Here is a 15865-nt window from a genome sequence, read left to right as displayed (position 1 = left end):
GGGGTAGTAAGCGCTATATAAATACGATTACAATACAATACAATACAATTGTCATTAGAAAGTACTTTTTTAGATTTCTTTTTTAAATAAACCAAAAGTGTTTTATAAATTTATCTTCAGAAACATCTACCTAGTTTATGTTCTATTAATATATGACAACTTTAAAATGACTTTTTAAACATTTTGCATATAAAAATTACAAATGTGCAGAATTACTTTTTTTTTAAAATAACAAATTTTACAAAACAAGCACAATGCAAACTTACGCCCCACCCCATTCCCCAAAACACTCAAAATTCTGCTCCTACAATTATCATACAAAAAAGGCATATTTATGAAAAACAAAAATAAACAAACTACACTAAAATTTGTATAAATTACAATGATTTAACACACAATTCCATTTTTATCAACAATATTAAAAAATACTAATAAAATAAGAATCTTGCCTGAGATATTCTGACTTGTGATATATACATATATATTTTTTAGTTCAAATTGTGTTGACTGAAAAATGTTAGGGATAGGAAAAAATACCAACAGTTGAATAATCTGGAGACCAGAGGATACACCTACAAGAATAAAAGCTGGGTGAACAACACAACATCCATATATAAGCATCATGTAACATATCCAAATGTGTGCAAGGTTGACCTGCATGTTATCCTCATATATATAGAAGGCTGAGTATAATAGCCAATAATAAAAATTATGATTGAGGAAGATATAGAGTGAATATTACATGGATGAAGGTGTATCATCTAGTAAACAGGGAATAATAACCTTAGGGAAGGTAAGGGGAGGAGTGGAGAGAAACAGGGGGAGGGGGAGTTGGTATAAAGGAGTAGCTAGTAATAATTATCCATAATGTGGTTGTATGGATGTAGTGAGAAATGCATTAAATAGAGTTTACTTCTGTTAGAAATGGGGTCTTCGGTTGGCAGTCAGGTTACCCCCTGTCCAAGCAAGGACCCTCACTCTAGTCAGGGTAAGTCACACACAATCCAAATTATCCTGTGCCCACCATCTGGTAGCCTGGCATCGAGCAGTCAGGCTTAACTTAGAAGGCAATGTGTAAAGTATTTGTGCAATAAATCATACAGTACCACAATATAGCACCACAAAAATACACCACACAGTGTTTAGAAAAATATATAATATTTATCTGGATAAATGCAGGTCAAAACGATTAAAAATGAAATAAGCAAATGTAGGGATATCACTGAAAGTGGTATCAAGTGCCTTTAGAGTTAAAAGGATACTGTAAAAGAAGTAAAAAGTGTCTTAAGTTCTTCTAGAAATAACAAGTGCCTCTTGCAGGGCAAAGTACCTGGTTTGCTTTGAAAAATCCACGCAACGGACCGCAGAGGAGGAGATGCATGGAAAACGGTGAGTGTGCGTCGGTTTCGCCCCTTCGCACACGGACATGCGCTGTTATTTTTCACATGGGAAAGACGTTGCGTTGATTTCCAGAACGCAGACTTGGATCCTCCTCGGGTTGCAGGGTTTTCAGACGCCCGGGGACGATGCGTGGAATCCTTGGCTTGTGGAGCAAAGTCATAGCGGCTCCGTCGATTCCGGTAGGCGATGCGTGGAATTCTCTTCCGCACGGCAGGCGCTGCGTCGATTCCTCTCAGGAAGTCGGGTAGCATCGTTCTGAGCCGGCTTACGTCGATCCAATAGGGCTGTGCGTTGAAGTTCCAGTCAAGTAGCTGACGCTGCGTTGATCTTCTGTTGCGAAGTCGGGCTGTGTTGTTCCGGACTCGGTGTGCGGTGAATTTCTCACCACGAGAAGGCTGTGCGTCGTTCTTGGCAGGCGGTGCGTCGAATTTTCACCGCACGGGGATTTCAGCTGCAGGAGTGAAGTCTTTTTGGTCCTCAGACTTCAGGGAGCAGGAGGCAAGCTCTATCCAAGCCCTTGGAGAGCACTTCTGCAGCAAAGAAAGAGAGCAGCAAGATAGCAGGGTAACAGCAAGGCAGCAGTCCTCTTCAGAAAGCAGTCAGGTGAGTCCTTTAGGCAGCCAGGCAGTTCTCCTTGTCAGGGTGCAGGTTCTGGTTTAGGTTTCTTCTCCAGGAAGTGTCTGAGGTGGTAGGGCAGAGGCCCTGTTTTTATACCCAAATGTGCCTTTGAAGTGGGGGAGACTTCAAAGAGTGGCTTAGAAGTGCACCAGGTCCCCTTTCAGTTCAATCCTGTCCGCCAGGGTCCCAATAGGGGGTGTGGCAGTCCTTTGTGTTAGAGCAGACCCTCCACCCTCCCAGCCCAGGAAGGCCCATTCAAAATGCAGATGTATGCAAGTGAGGCTGAGTATCCCGTGTTTGGGGTGTGTCTGAGTGAATGCACAACGAGCTGTCAACTAAACCCAGCCAGACGCGGATTGCAAGGCACAGAAAAATTTAAGTGCAGAGAAATGCTCACTTTCTAAAAGTGTCATTTCTAAAATAGTAATATTAAATCCAACTTCACCAGTCAGCAGGATTTTGTATTACCATTCTGGCCATTCTAAATATGACCTTCCTACTCCTTTCAGATCAGCAGCTACCACTCAAACAATGTATGAGGGCAGCCCCAATATTAGCCTATGAAGGGAGCAGGCTTCACAGTAGTGTAAAAACGAATTTAGGAGTATTACACTACCAGGACATATAAACTACATAGGTACACGTCCTGACTTTTACCTACACAGCACCCTGCTCTAGGGGTTACCTAGGGTACACCTTAGGGGTGACTTATATGTAGAAAAAGGGGAGTTTTAGGCTTGGCAAGTACTTTTAAATGCCAAGTCAAATTGCCAGTGAAACTGCACACACAGGCCTTGCACTGGCAGGCCTGAGACAAGGTTAAGCGGCTACTGAAGTGGGTGGCACAATCAGTGCTGCAGGGCCACTAGTAGCTTTTAATCCACAGGCCCTGGGCACATATAGTGCACTCTACTAGAGACTTATAAGTAAATTAAATAGCCCAATTGGGTGTGATCCAATGTTACCATGTTTTAAAGGAGAGAGCATATGCACTTTAGCACTGTTTAGCAGTGGTAAAGTGCGCAGAGTCTAAAAACCAGCAAAAACAGTATCTTAAAAGTGGAGGGAGGCAGGCAAAAAGTTAGGGGTGACCACCCTAAGGCTGTCAGGTCTAACATGTGTCCCCCCCCAGCTGAAAGTGGGGAGAGCTACCCAACCTCCTGGGAGCTCTCATTGCTAAGTCAGAAGTGTCTGGAGAGACCATCAGCGTTGATGTGGTCAATCCCCGGGCGATGCTCCACCGTAAAGTCCATCCCCCGTAGGAAAATGGACCACCTCGAGTGTTTAGGATTCTCACCCCTCATCTGCATGAGCCATCTGAGGGGCCTGTGGGCTGTCTGAACCCGGAAGTGAGTCCCAAACAGGTATGGTCTCAGCTTCTTCAGCACCCAGACCTCAGCAAATGCTTCTCTTTCAATAGCACTCCACCTCAGTTCCCTTAGTAATAGTCTTCTGCTAATAAAGACTACTGGTTGGTCTGGGCCCTCCTCATTTAGCTGTGCTAGGACCACCCCTATGCCATGCTCTGTAGCGTCTGTCTGCACTATAAATTCCTTAGAGTAGTCAGGAGCCTTGAGCACAGGGGCCGTGCACAGGGCTTCCTTAAGGGAGTCAAAGGCTTTCTGACAAGCCTCTGTCCAATTCACCAACCTAGGTTGCTTTTTGGATGTGAGTTCTGTCAAGGGTGTCAACATGGTTCCATTGTTGCGCCACGGCGTGCTGCGCGAGCGGAACATTCGGCTCGGGCCGTGGTGCGCGGCACAGAGACACGCCACGCCCCCAGCCTCTTGTGCAGCATACGAGGCCCCAAATTGGGCATGGGGCCTCGTTTCTTCCTAGCGCAGCACACATTCGGGCATATTTAACCCTTCCCCACTCACCTGCTATCGTTGTCCTTTTCTTTCTACCGCCCTCATTTGTGCCTCCCTTTATGTTTTTCCTTCTCTCCCATCATTCCCCTTTCTTCCCAGCATGCATTGGTTCCCTACTTTCTATGGCTCCTTGTCCATTACTTTCTATGTGTTTTTCCCTATCTAATATGGTGTCCTTGCGCTTCCTGTTGGTCGCTTCCTGTTTTTGGGTATTTAAGGGCTGTGATTCTTTCCCTCCTTGCGCTGCAACACATTCTGTTTGGATGGAGTCTTCGCTCCTTCTTCCTTTGTGTCAGATACTGGTTCACGTCAGTTCCAGTGTTTTTCCTGTTCTTTTTTGATCTTGTATTTACTTTTTGACTTTTGCTCCTGTTCCAGGAAATTTTCCTTTTTGGAGGTTTTTCCCCTTATTAGGTTTTTTTTCCCTCTGGCACTAATTCTGTAGGACACGGCCTGCCCTTGGCGTTCCTATTGCCTGCAGCACTGTGGCTACCAGAAAGAGTCGCCCCTACCTGGGCCAAGGCCAAACATTCAGGAACAAGAACCTAGCCACTCGTTCAGTGGACTCCAGGTTAAAGCTGCGTGTAAGTCATGACATCCATAGCCCTTGACAAATCTGCGGTAATACCCAGTGAGGCCTAAGAAGGCTCTCACCTCTGTTTGGGTTCTAGGTGGTTGCCAGGCCTTGATAGTTTCAATCTTGGCCTGGAGTGGCTGCACCTTGCCACCACTTACTAGGTGTCCCAAGTACACCATGGAACCCTGCCCAATCCGGCACTTACTGGCCTTGATGGTAAGGTCTGCCTGTTGCAGAGCCTGAAGCACCTCCTTGAGGTGGAGCAGGTGTACCTCCCAGCCGTCACTGTAGACAGCAATGTCGTCCAGGTAGGCTGCGCAGAAGGCATCCTTGCCAACTAGGACCCCGTTAACCAACCATTGGAAGGTAGCGGGGTCATTTTTCAACCCAAAGGGCATCATCCGAAATTGATAATGGCCCTCAGGTGTGGAAAATGCTGATCTCTCTTTAGCCCCTTCAGTCAAGGCGATCTGCCAGTACCCTGATGTGAGATCAAAAGTACTGAGGAATTTGGCAGCAACTAGTCTGTCCACGAGCTCATCAGCTCGGGGGATGGGGTGAGCGTCAGTCCATGTGACTGAATTGAGACCCCGGTAGTCCACGCAGAAACGAAGTTCTGGCTTGGCACCGGGGGCAGCAGCCTTGGGTACCAGCACCACAGGGCTGGCCCAGGGACCAATAGACTTCTCAATAATCCCAAGAGACAACATCTTGGAGACTTCCTCTTCGATGCTGGCCTTCACCTTGTCTGACAACCTGTAAATTTTGTTCTTTACAGGGGGACTGTCTCCTGTGTCAATGTCATGGACACTCAAGTGTGTGAGTCCAGGGGTGAGAGAAAACAGGGAGGAGTACTGTTCCAGTAACTGGTAGCAGCCCCCTCTCTGGTCTAGGGTCAGGGAGTCAGAGAGAATGACACCCTCCACTGACCCATCACCTTCCTTGGCAGCGAGGAGGTTGGGGAGAGGTTCACTCTCCTCCTCCATACCCTCATCTGTCACCAGAAGCATGTTGACTTCAGACCTCTCAAAGGGGGTCATTCTGACCCTGGCGGCCGGTGACCGCCAGGGTCACTGACCACGGGAGCACCGCCAACAGGCTGGCGGTGCTCCCTCGAGCATTCTGACCGCGGCGGTTCAGCCGCGGTCAGAAACGGAAAGTCGGCGGTCTCCCGCCGACTTTCCGCTGCTCGGGAGAATCCTCCATGGCGGCGGAGCGCGCTCCGCCGCCATGGGGATTTTGACACCCCCTACCGCCATCCTGTTCCTGGCGGGTCTCCCGCCAGGAACAGGATGGCAGTAGGGGGTGCCGCGGGGCCCCTGGGGGTCCCTGCAGTGCCCATGCCAATGGCATGGGCACTGCAGGGGCCCCCGTAAGAGGGCCCCGCAAAGTATTTCAGTGTCTGCAAAGCAGACACTGAAATACGCGACGAGTGCCACTGCACCCGTCGCACCCCTGCAACTCCGCCGGCTCCATTCGGAGCCGGCATCCTCGTTGCAGGGGCATTTCCGCCGGGCCAGCGGAAATGTAAGAATGGCCGCCGCGGTCTTTTGACCGCGGTGCGGTCATTTGTCGGCGGGACTGTGGCGGGCGGCCTCGGCCGCCCGCCACAGTCAGAATCACCCCCAAAGTGAGGCTTCAGTTGGTTGACATGGAGCACCCTTAGGGGGTTCCTAGGGGATTGGAGGTCCACTAGGTAAGTGGCCTCCCCTTTCCGCTCCTTCACTTCAAATGGGCCAGACCAGTGGTCCTGGAGAGCTCTAGGCTCTACTGGCTCCATTACCCACACTTTGCCTCCAGGTTGAAACTCTACCAGGGTGGCCTTCTGGTCATACCAGCGTTTCATTACCTCTTGACTGGCCTCAAGGTTACTTTTGGCCGTTTTCCTGAAGCGGTGCATCTGGTTGCGGAGGGCCAGCATGTAGCTGACCACATCCTGAGGAGGTGCCTTTGGAGCTTTCTCCAACCCCTCTTTGACAATGCTTAAGGGTCCCCTGGCAGGGTACCCATAGAGAAGCTCAAAGGGACTGAACCCTACCCCCTTCTGGGGTACCTCTCTATAAGCAAAGAGAAGGCATGGTAAGAGGACGTCCCACTTATGCCTCAGGGCCTCAGGGAGGCCTGTGATCATGCCTTTCAAGGTCTTGTTGAATCTCTCCACAAGACCATTAGATTGGGGGTGATAGGCTGTGGTGAACTTGTAGGTTACACCACACGCATCCCACATAGACTTCATGTATGCAGACATGAAGTTAGTGCCTCTGTCAAACACTATCTCCTTTGGGAATCCCACATGGGTGAATATCCCCATCAGAGTTTTGGTCACCACCAGTGCAGTTACGGTCCTCAGAGGGATTGCCTATGGGTAACGAGTGCCATGGTCCACCAAAACCAGGATGAACCTGTTGCCTAGGGCAGTTTTGGGGTCCAATGGACCAACAATGTCGATGTCCACCCTTTTAAAGGGGGTGCCAACGACAGGAAGTGGGATCAGGGGGGCCTTAACCCTTTTTCCTGTTTTACCACTGGCCTGGCAGGTAGGACAGGACCTACAGAACGTATCTGAGTTTCTCCTCATTCGGGGCCAATAGAAGTGGGTGACAAGCCTGGCAAAGGTCTTGTCTTGCCCTAAATGTCCTGCCAGGGGAATGTCGTGAGCCAGTCCCAGCAGGAAGGTTCGGTAACACTGGGGGACCACCAGCGCACACACTGCCCTAGTGACCGTAACCTTAGGCTCACTGTAGAGGAGATCATTCTCCCAATATATGTGGTGATCGCCAGAGGCTTCACCTGCTGCCTGGGCTGAGGCTTGCTTCCTCATGCCCTCTAGTGTGGGACATTCTTTCCGCGCCTTGCAGAATTCCTCCCCGGTGGACCCACCCTCAACTTGCCAGCCAGCAAGCTCAGGTAGGTCACCTAGGGCGGCAGTGTCTTCCCCAGTTGGCTCGGGGGCCTCCTCCTCAGGAACCCCGTCAACCACTGCGAGAACTTCTGGGACCGGTTTCCCGCACCCCTTGCCCCTCCTCTTGGCAGTTGTTTGGGCCAATGTTCCAGGCTCCAGACGCCCTTGACTTGCCTCCCGGGCAGCCATGGACCGTGTGGTCATGCAGACCCCCTCAGGCAATTCTAACATCTCCGAGTGAGACCTTAGCTCTACCTCCTTCTGGGTAGTGTGCTCAAGGTCGTTGCCTAACAGACAGTCTATTGGCATGGAGGGCTCACAGCTACCTTTAGAGTACCAGAGACCCCCCCCCCTACTCAAAGGGAACCAGAGCTACCGGTAGGTGGCTCTCATGATTGTCGGCGACTATGACTTGGTAGATCGTATATGGGAGGACCTGCTCTGCTTACACCAGCTGATCCTTGACAGTAGTCATGCTGGCTCCTGTATCATGTAGAGCCTCCACCCTTTTCCCATTGATGGTGACCCACTGCCTATACTTGGAAGTATTGGCAGGCATGTGGGTTTTTGGCACCATCTCTGCATCCCCCAGGGACACTAGGGTTACCTCTGTCTGCTCCCCAAAACTGTCTGGGACCATCTCCTCCCCAAACTCTGTGCTAGCCAACCCAGGTGTCCGCCCTCCTTTGGGGAGTTGTGCCCTCTTGGGACACTTGGAGTCGCCCTCAGAGTGCCCATACTTATTGCACCCTGAACGTTGGGGTACAAACCTCCCTGTCTTATGGTCAGTAAAACCTCTCCTGTTGGAATCAGACCGGGACTGGTTACCACTACTCCCTTGGGAACTATTTTGGGGGTCTTTTGAGAACTCCTTGTTTTTAAGTTTTTCTCCCCCCTCTTTCCTCTAATGGGAACCCTGATCACCTTTCGGGTTGTCCCCCCCAGATACCTTTCTGGACACGCTGGTGCTAGTCCAGAGGTCCGCCTCATCAGCAAGCTTCCTGGGATCAGTTAGCTTACTGTTTACTAGGTGCTGGTGCAACTCTGTAAAACAAATACTGAGCATATGCTCTCTCAGAATCAAACTATACAATCCTGTGTAATGATCTACTTTGCAGCCCCCCACCCATCCATTCAGTGCCTTACTGGAAAAGTCAAAAAGATCTACCCATGTTTGTGTGGACTGTTTGGTGCTGTCCCTGAACCTCTGACGGTATTTCTCAGGGGTCAACCCAAACTTGGCAAGTAAAATGGCCTTCAGAAGTGGATATGTGGTTTGATCCTTTGGGTCCAATGTGAGAAGTGCGTCCATCCCCAGTGCTGGCATATAACTCCACATAGCTGTCCCCCATTGCCCTTCAGGAACCTCATGAGCCCTTAATGCAACTTCACAAGCAGCTAGCCATTTATCTATGTCATCTCCCACCACAAAACGGGGCACCACATTTTTGGGTATACTAACCTTCTTTTCTCCAGCAGGTCCTGCCTGTATGCTGCCACCATTACTGCTGGATTCAGACTGCTTTGCCTTAAGATCCAGCTCTTTGAGACTCAGTTTATGAGCCAACAAAAGTTTCTTTTCAGGCAAGGCTCTCTCAGCTGCCTGCGCTTCTCTCTCTGCCCCCCTTTCCTCCTGTTGAGCCTCAATTTTCAGTCTTGCCATTTGTAATTGGAACTCCCTCTCCTCTCTCCTTTCCTCTACGGTCAAGCGTTGATCAGACACACTGCTCCCTGGTCTGGAAGGGGGCACAATTGCAGTGGTAACATCACCCACTGATGGCAAAAAATCCTCTGAGGGGCCATCATCTGGCTTCTCATCCTTAGCATCCTCCTCTAAATGGGCTTCTGCCCAGGCCCTCAGCACCACTTGAAAGTCCTCCTTCCTGGAGGCCCCTTGGGTGGGTACACTCATCTCCTTGCAGAACCCTTTTAGCTGTTTGACAGTGTATGTCTCCAACAGGGCTAGGTCAAAATCTCCTGCTTGAGACCCAGCCTGAGACATGTTGAGTAAGGATCTAAGTTTAGAAAATTGTCAGGAAAAACAAATTTGCAAAAAGATAAAAAATCAAGTTGACCTTCAACTGTGGGTAGGTAGTGAAATACTTAGCTCCTGTATGTCACTGCACAAATACAAGTCCTATCCTCACTGCTGATCACCAATGTTAGAAATGGGGTCTTTGGTTGGCAGTCAGGTTACCCCCTGTCCAAGCCAGGACCCTCACTCTAGTCAGGGTAAGTCACACACAATCCAGATTATCCTGTGCCCACCCTCTGGTAGCTTGGCACTGGACAGTCAGGCTTAACTTAGAAGGCAATGTGTAAAGTATTTGTGTGATAAGTCATAGAGTACCACAATATAGCACCACAAAAATACACCACACAGTGTTTAGAAAAATATATAATATTTATCTGGATAAATGCAGGTCAAAACGGTTAAAGATGAAATAAGCAAATGTAGGGATATCACTGAAAGTGGTATCAAGTGTCTTTAGAGTTAAAATGTTACTGTAAAAGTAGTAAAAAGTGTATTAAGTTCTTCTAGAAACAACAAGTGTCTCTTGCAGGGCAAAGTACCTGATTTGCATTGAAAAATCCTCGTAAGGGACTGCAGAGGAGGAGATGCGTGGAAAACGGTGAGTGTGCGTCGGTTTCGCCCCTTTGCACACAGACTTGCATTGTTATTTTCCACGCGGGGACTTGGATCGTCTTTGGGTTGCGGGGTTTTCAGACGCCCCGGGGACAATGCGTGGAATCTTGGGTTTGCGGAGCAAAGTCACAGCGGCTGCGTCAATTCCGGTAGGCGATGCGTATAATTTTCTTCCGCACAGCAGGCGCTGCATTGATTCCTCTCAAGAAGTCGGGCAGCATCGTTCTGAGTCGGCTTGCATCGATCCAATAGGGCTGTGCGTTGAAGTTCCAGTTGAGTAGCTGGCGCTGCATTGATCTTCTGTTGCGAAGTCAGGCTGTGTCGTTCCGGACTCGGCCTGCGGTGAATTTTTCCCTGCGAGCAGGCTGTGCGTCCTTCTTGGCAGGCGGTGCGGAAACTTTTCACCGCACAGGGATTTCAGCTGCAGAAGAGAAGTCTTTTTGGTCCTGAGACTTCAGGGAACAGGAGGCAAGCTCTATCCAAGACCTTGGAGAGCACTTCTGCAGCAAAGCAAGAGAGCAGCAAGACAGCAGGGCAACAGCAAGGCAGCAGTCCTCTTCAGAAAGCAGTCAGGTGAGTTCTGTAGGCAGCCAGGCAGTTCTTCTTGTCAGGGTGCAGGTTCTGGTTCAGGTTTCTTCTCCAGGAAGTGTCTGAGGTGGTAGGGCAGAGGCCCTGTTTTTATACCCAAATGTGCCTCTGAAGTGGGGGAGACTTCAAAGAGTGTCTTAGAAGTGCACCAGGTCCCCTTTCAGTTCAATCCTGTCTGCCAGGGTCCCAATAGGGGGTGTGGCAGTCCTTTGTGTGAGAGCAGGCCCTCCACCCTCCCAGCCCAGGAAGACCCATTCAAAATGCAGATGTATGCAAGTGAGGCTGAGTATCCTGTGTTTGGGGTGTGTCTGAGTTAATGCACAACGAGCTGTCAACTAAACCCAGCCAGATGTGGATTGTAAGGCACAGAGGGCTACATGTATCAAGGGTTTTTGCATTCGCAAATAGTGCGAATGGCCGCTTGCAAATGCAAAAATGCCTTTCATTATGTATGAAAGGCATTCGCTATGCAATTTTAAGGAATCGCTAAAATAGCAATCTCTTAAAATTGCGAGCCCGTTTAGAGAATCGAAAATGGCGATTCTCTAAATAAGAAATCACAAATAAGGAATCCTTATTTGCGATTTCTTAAGCACATGTATCAAGCTTTTCCTTAATGCGAATTGGGCATTAAGGAATTGCAATTACCACCAAGTAAAACTTGGTGGTAACCATGTGCACATTTTTAAAAAGCATTAAAAATGCATTTTTAAAATTGACATGTAACTCACACATGCCCCTTTGGCATGTGTGCGCCTTGCATGTCCTTAAATATTTTTTGGGGTGCAGCAGAGGGGGCCTTAGGCCCCCAGCACCCTGGGGTTTTGCATTTCCTAAATTGGGAATTCCAGTTAGGAATTTGCAATTCTGGAAATGCAAAACATTCACAAATATGGGCCTACAGGCCCATAGGTGCGAATGGGCTCAGAATCGCTATTTGCGATTCGGTAATAGCATTTGCGATTTTTAAGAAATCACTATTACCGAATCGCAAATATGATACATACCATTTTGGGAATCAGAAATAGCGATTTCTTTAAAATCTCTATTAGAGAATCACAAAGTGGTTTCTTCATACATCTGGCCCAGAAAAACTTAAGTGCAGAGAAATGCTCACTTTCTAAAAGTGTCATTTCTAAAATAGTAATATTAAATCCAACTTCACCAGTCAGCAGGATTTTGTATTACCATTCTGGCCATACTAGATATGTCCTTCCTACTCTTTTCAGATCAGCAGCTACCACTCAAATAATGTATGAGGGCAGCCCCAATGTTAGCCTATGAAGGGAGCAGGCCTCACAGTAGTGTAAAAATGAATTTAGGAGTTTTACACTACCAGGACATGTAAACTACATAGGTACATGTCCTGCCTTTTACCTACACAGCACCCTGCTCTAGGGGTTACCTAGGGCACACCTTAGGGGTGACTTATATGTAGAAAAAGGGGACATTTAGGCTTGGCAAGTACTTTTAAATGCCAAGTCGAATTGGCAGTGAAAATGCACAGACAGGCCTTGGACTGGCAGGCCTGAGACAAGGTTAAGGGGCTACTGAAGTGGGTGGCGCAATCAGTGCTGCAGGGCCACTAGTAGCTTTTAATCTACAGGCCCTGGGCAAATATAGTGCACTCTACTAGGAACTTAAAAGTAAATTAAATAGCCCAATTGGGTGTGATCCAATGTTACCATGTTTTAAGGGAGAGAGCATATGCACTTTAGCACTGTTTAGCAGTGGTAAAGTGCGCAGAGTCTAAAAACCAGAAAAACAGTATCTCAAAATTGGAGGGAGGCAGGCAAAAAGTTAGGGGTGACCACCCTAAGGATGTCAGGCCTAACAACTTATTTTTCCATAAAGTGATCTAATGTTCGCCAGATCTTTTTTGGAGATGTTTGAGAGCACGAGGGTGATTCGTATAGCTTATTAGCTCCTCTTAGGTATGATACCCAAGCCCACCATGTGTGAGAGGAGACATGTTTAAAAGATTTCCAGTCAGCTAAAATAACCTTAATCGCTATAATTAAAGGGCGATCCAATAAGGCCATTTCGTTCCCATCTAGGCTGAGCCTGCTCGAAAGACTCCAAGGGCCCTAAATGATTAGGGGAAAATTTAGGGAAATAGGAGTCCCAAACATGTCATTAATTTTGTTTGAGATATATGACCAATAGGATGCAAGTTGGGGCATTGGATAAACATTTGTTCACGGGAGCCGGGGCAGATTCACAATTCCAACAATTGTCATTATCTCTAAGACCCAGCTTATGTAGCCTAGTGGGAATACAGTGTAGAAAATGCAGGGTGAAGAATATAGATTGAATCAGAGAAGAGGCAACTTTATTTCGTAAGGCATGTTTGCCTATACTAGACCAACCTTCTTATGGACTCTGTATTCCAGGTGACCCTTCTAGGCATTTAGACCATTTAGAGTTAATACATAATCTGCCTTGTGAGGAAGAAGCTATAAGAGCTTTATAAATCTTAGAGCATACGTGACCTGAGTAGTGCCACAGTTATAGTCATTGGCAAATGGTTGCATTCGGTGTGTTTGTATTCCAGTCCAGTTTAGATACTTTGGCTTTAATATTTAGAAAACTATAAAAGTCAGTTGGGGGGAGGTTAGACTTCGCAGCATTGTAGGCAAAGGATATGGCATCTCCGTTATGATCGTGTAGGTCGCAGACAACATGGATGTTTTTTAGGCCCATAAGCGCTATAATTCAACTCTAGTGTCTAGTTTTATTCTGGGGTTGTGCCAGAGAGAGGGCATAAGAGATTTATGTATTGGAGTTTGTGACTGTTTGTCTAATGTTTTAATAGCGGAACAGTGTCAGCAAATATTTTGTGCGAGATAGGAGGACTAAACTTTTTCCTGGAAAGATAGGTGACTGGTGAAAAGGGTGAGCAGATAGACTTTTCAATTTCAAGCCATCTCAAGGGTCAGGAAAATTGTCAAGTGGCCAAATAGCACCGTGTGATGCTAGAAAAGTTGTTTGATATAGATTCCAATTTGGCAACCTGCAGCCCCATTCATGAGTTTCCATTCTTAGGGTCTTAAAGGCGATTCTAGCCGTCTTTCCCTTCCACAAAAATGCAGATGTGAGTTTATCGATCTTGTGAAAAAAGGATTGGGGAAAGATGTATTGGTAACACGGATGTAGTGAAATTAATAATTTGTGTGATCATCATTTTCAGCGTCTGGAGTCTTCCCCAACAGTATATATGTTTGGGTGACCAAGTGTCTAGAAGGTTTTTAACCTTACTGATAGTTTTCTCTTCATTTATTTGAAGTGTGCCTAGCATGTCTTTAGCAAACCAGATGCCTAGATATTTAAGTTATTTAGGTTGACATTTTAGGCGTGATATACCCCGGTGAGCGGAAAAACATAATGAGCTAAGGGGGAAGACCTCAGTCTTATCTCTATTTAGCGAGTAGCCTGAGATTTTAGAGAAGTTTGATATTACATTGATTAATGTCAGAATTGCATTTTCTATATCTCTCTCGTAAATAAGTATATTGTCAGCATATGCTGAGGTTTTGTAGGTGTCCTTACCAAATTTGAATTCTGCAGTCTCTGGAGCAGATTCAGTTAGTAGCAGTAGGGGATCTATTGCTAGGAGGCACAATAGTGGGGATACTGGGCATCCCTGTTGTGTGCCCTGGAATAAATCAAAAGAGGCCAATAGTTGTCTGTTGATCCAAATGTTTGCTTTAGGGTTGGGGTATAGAGCCATAGTCATGGTCATAAAAGATTCACCTAAGTCGTGGGCCACAAGGGTGACATGAAAGAATGGCCAGTAGACCCTGTCAAATGCTTTCTCAGCGTCATGCGCTATGGCAGCATCAGGTAACATTGCCAATTTTGCCTTATTCATGATATGGCAGAAATTACGGATGTTGTCTCTTGCATATTCTGCCCTTAACGGCGTCTGTTTGGGAGTTATGTATGAGTTTTGGAATGACCGATTCAATACATTTTGGCAGGAGTTTCGCAAAACCTTTTACTTCCATGTTGAGTAAGGCAATGGGTCGATATTTTTTTGGGCCTGTGTGATCCTTGTCTTCCTTAGGGATAACTACTAATGTTGCTTCAGCAGCAGAGACTGATACCTTCTTTTGGAGTATGAAGCCGTTCAATTTGGTTTTAAGGTGTTCAATCAGTCGGGCTTGAAAAGTTTTATAGAAGGAAATAGGGAACCCGTCTGGACCTAGTGCTTTGCCTGATTTAATGTGTCTGATCGCAAGTGCAATTTCAGAGGAGTCAATGGGCTTGTTAAGTTGAGTTCTTTCTGACTTGGTTAGTTTTGTAATGTGGAGGTTTTGGAGAAATGCTTCGCAATCCAATTTTGTCCACTGTATTTGTGGGGTGTAGAGTTTAGCATAGAAGTTTCTAAAGATTTCTAGGATCCCTTCAGTTTTGTATTTTAAAACTCCATTGGGAGCTTTGATATGAGAGATAGTGTTAGAAGTCTGTTTAAATTTCAGTGTGGAGGCCAGAGTTTTCCCAGCTTTGCATAATAGATGTTTAGATTTTTGCACATGGACCCAGAGATAAGCCAGTTTACTAATAATAGTGTTACATTTATATTTCAGGTGTTTAATCTCAGTTAAAATCACATTACTCCTTGTTTGTCTGAATGTGGCTTCCTTAGCCTCAATTTCTGAAGCCAGTTGTTGAAGTGATTTTTTGATCTGGATGTTTTTGTTCGACACGCGTTTGATGATTTGTCCCCTCATTGTGCATTTAAATGTATCCCATTGGATTACCCGGGAAGACACTGACTGGCTATTTTCACTAAAATGTAAATCAATCTCTTTGTTTAGGCTCTCTATATCTGCGGGATTTTCAAGTATTTCTTCATTCATGCGTCAGATCCTGTTGTTCCGTTTGGTAGAGATTAGAGTAATTGTCATGGAAACTGCAGCATGGTCGGATACTAGAATTGGGTGAATTTTGGATGGCGTGGTGTGCTGGGGAAGAGACTCTGCAACTAAGAGGTAATGAATACGTGTAATGCTGGAGTGGTGTGAAGAGAAAAATGTACAATCATTACTGATTGGATTACGAATCCTCCATACATCTTTGAGTGTGTGTGATTGGCAGAGTTTTATCATATATTTATGGGATTTGGGTGTTCTGAACAGAACTGCAGAGTGGCGGTCTAGGATAGTGTCCATTGGGAGGTTAAAATCTCTGCCAACAATCAGGTTAGAATTGGGAGGGAGATCATTTAATTTTTTGTCCAGTCTGGCCCAGAATTCATA

The sequence above is a fragment of the Pleurodeles waltl genome, chromosome 6, assembly GCF_031143425.1.
Source record: "Pleurodeles waltl isolate 20211129_DDA chromosome 6, aPleWal1.hap1.20221129, whole genome shotgun sequence".
Lineage (NCBI taxonomy): Eukaryota > Metazoa > Chordata > Amphibia > Caudata > Salamandridae > Pleurodeles > Pleurodeles waltl.
The sequence above is the reverse complement of the archived record's forward strand: the minus strand, read 5'-3'. Positions refer to the sequence as shown.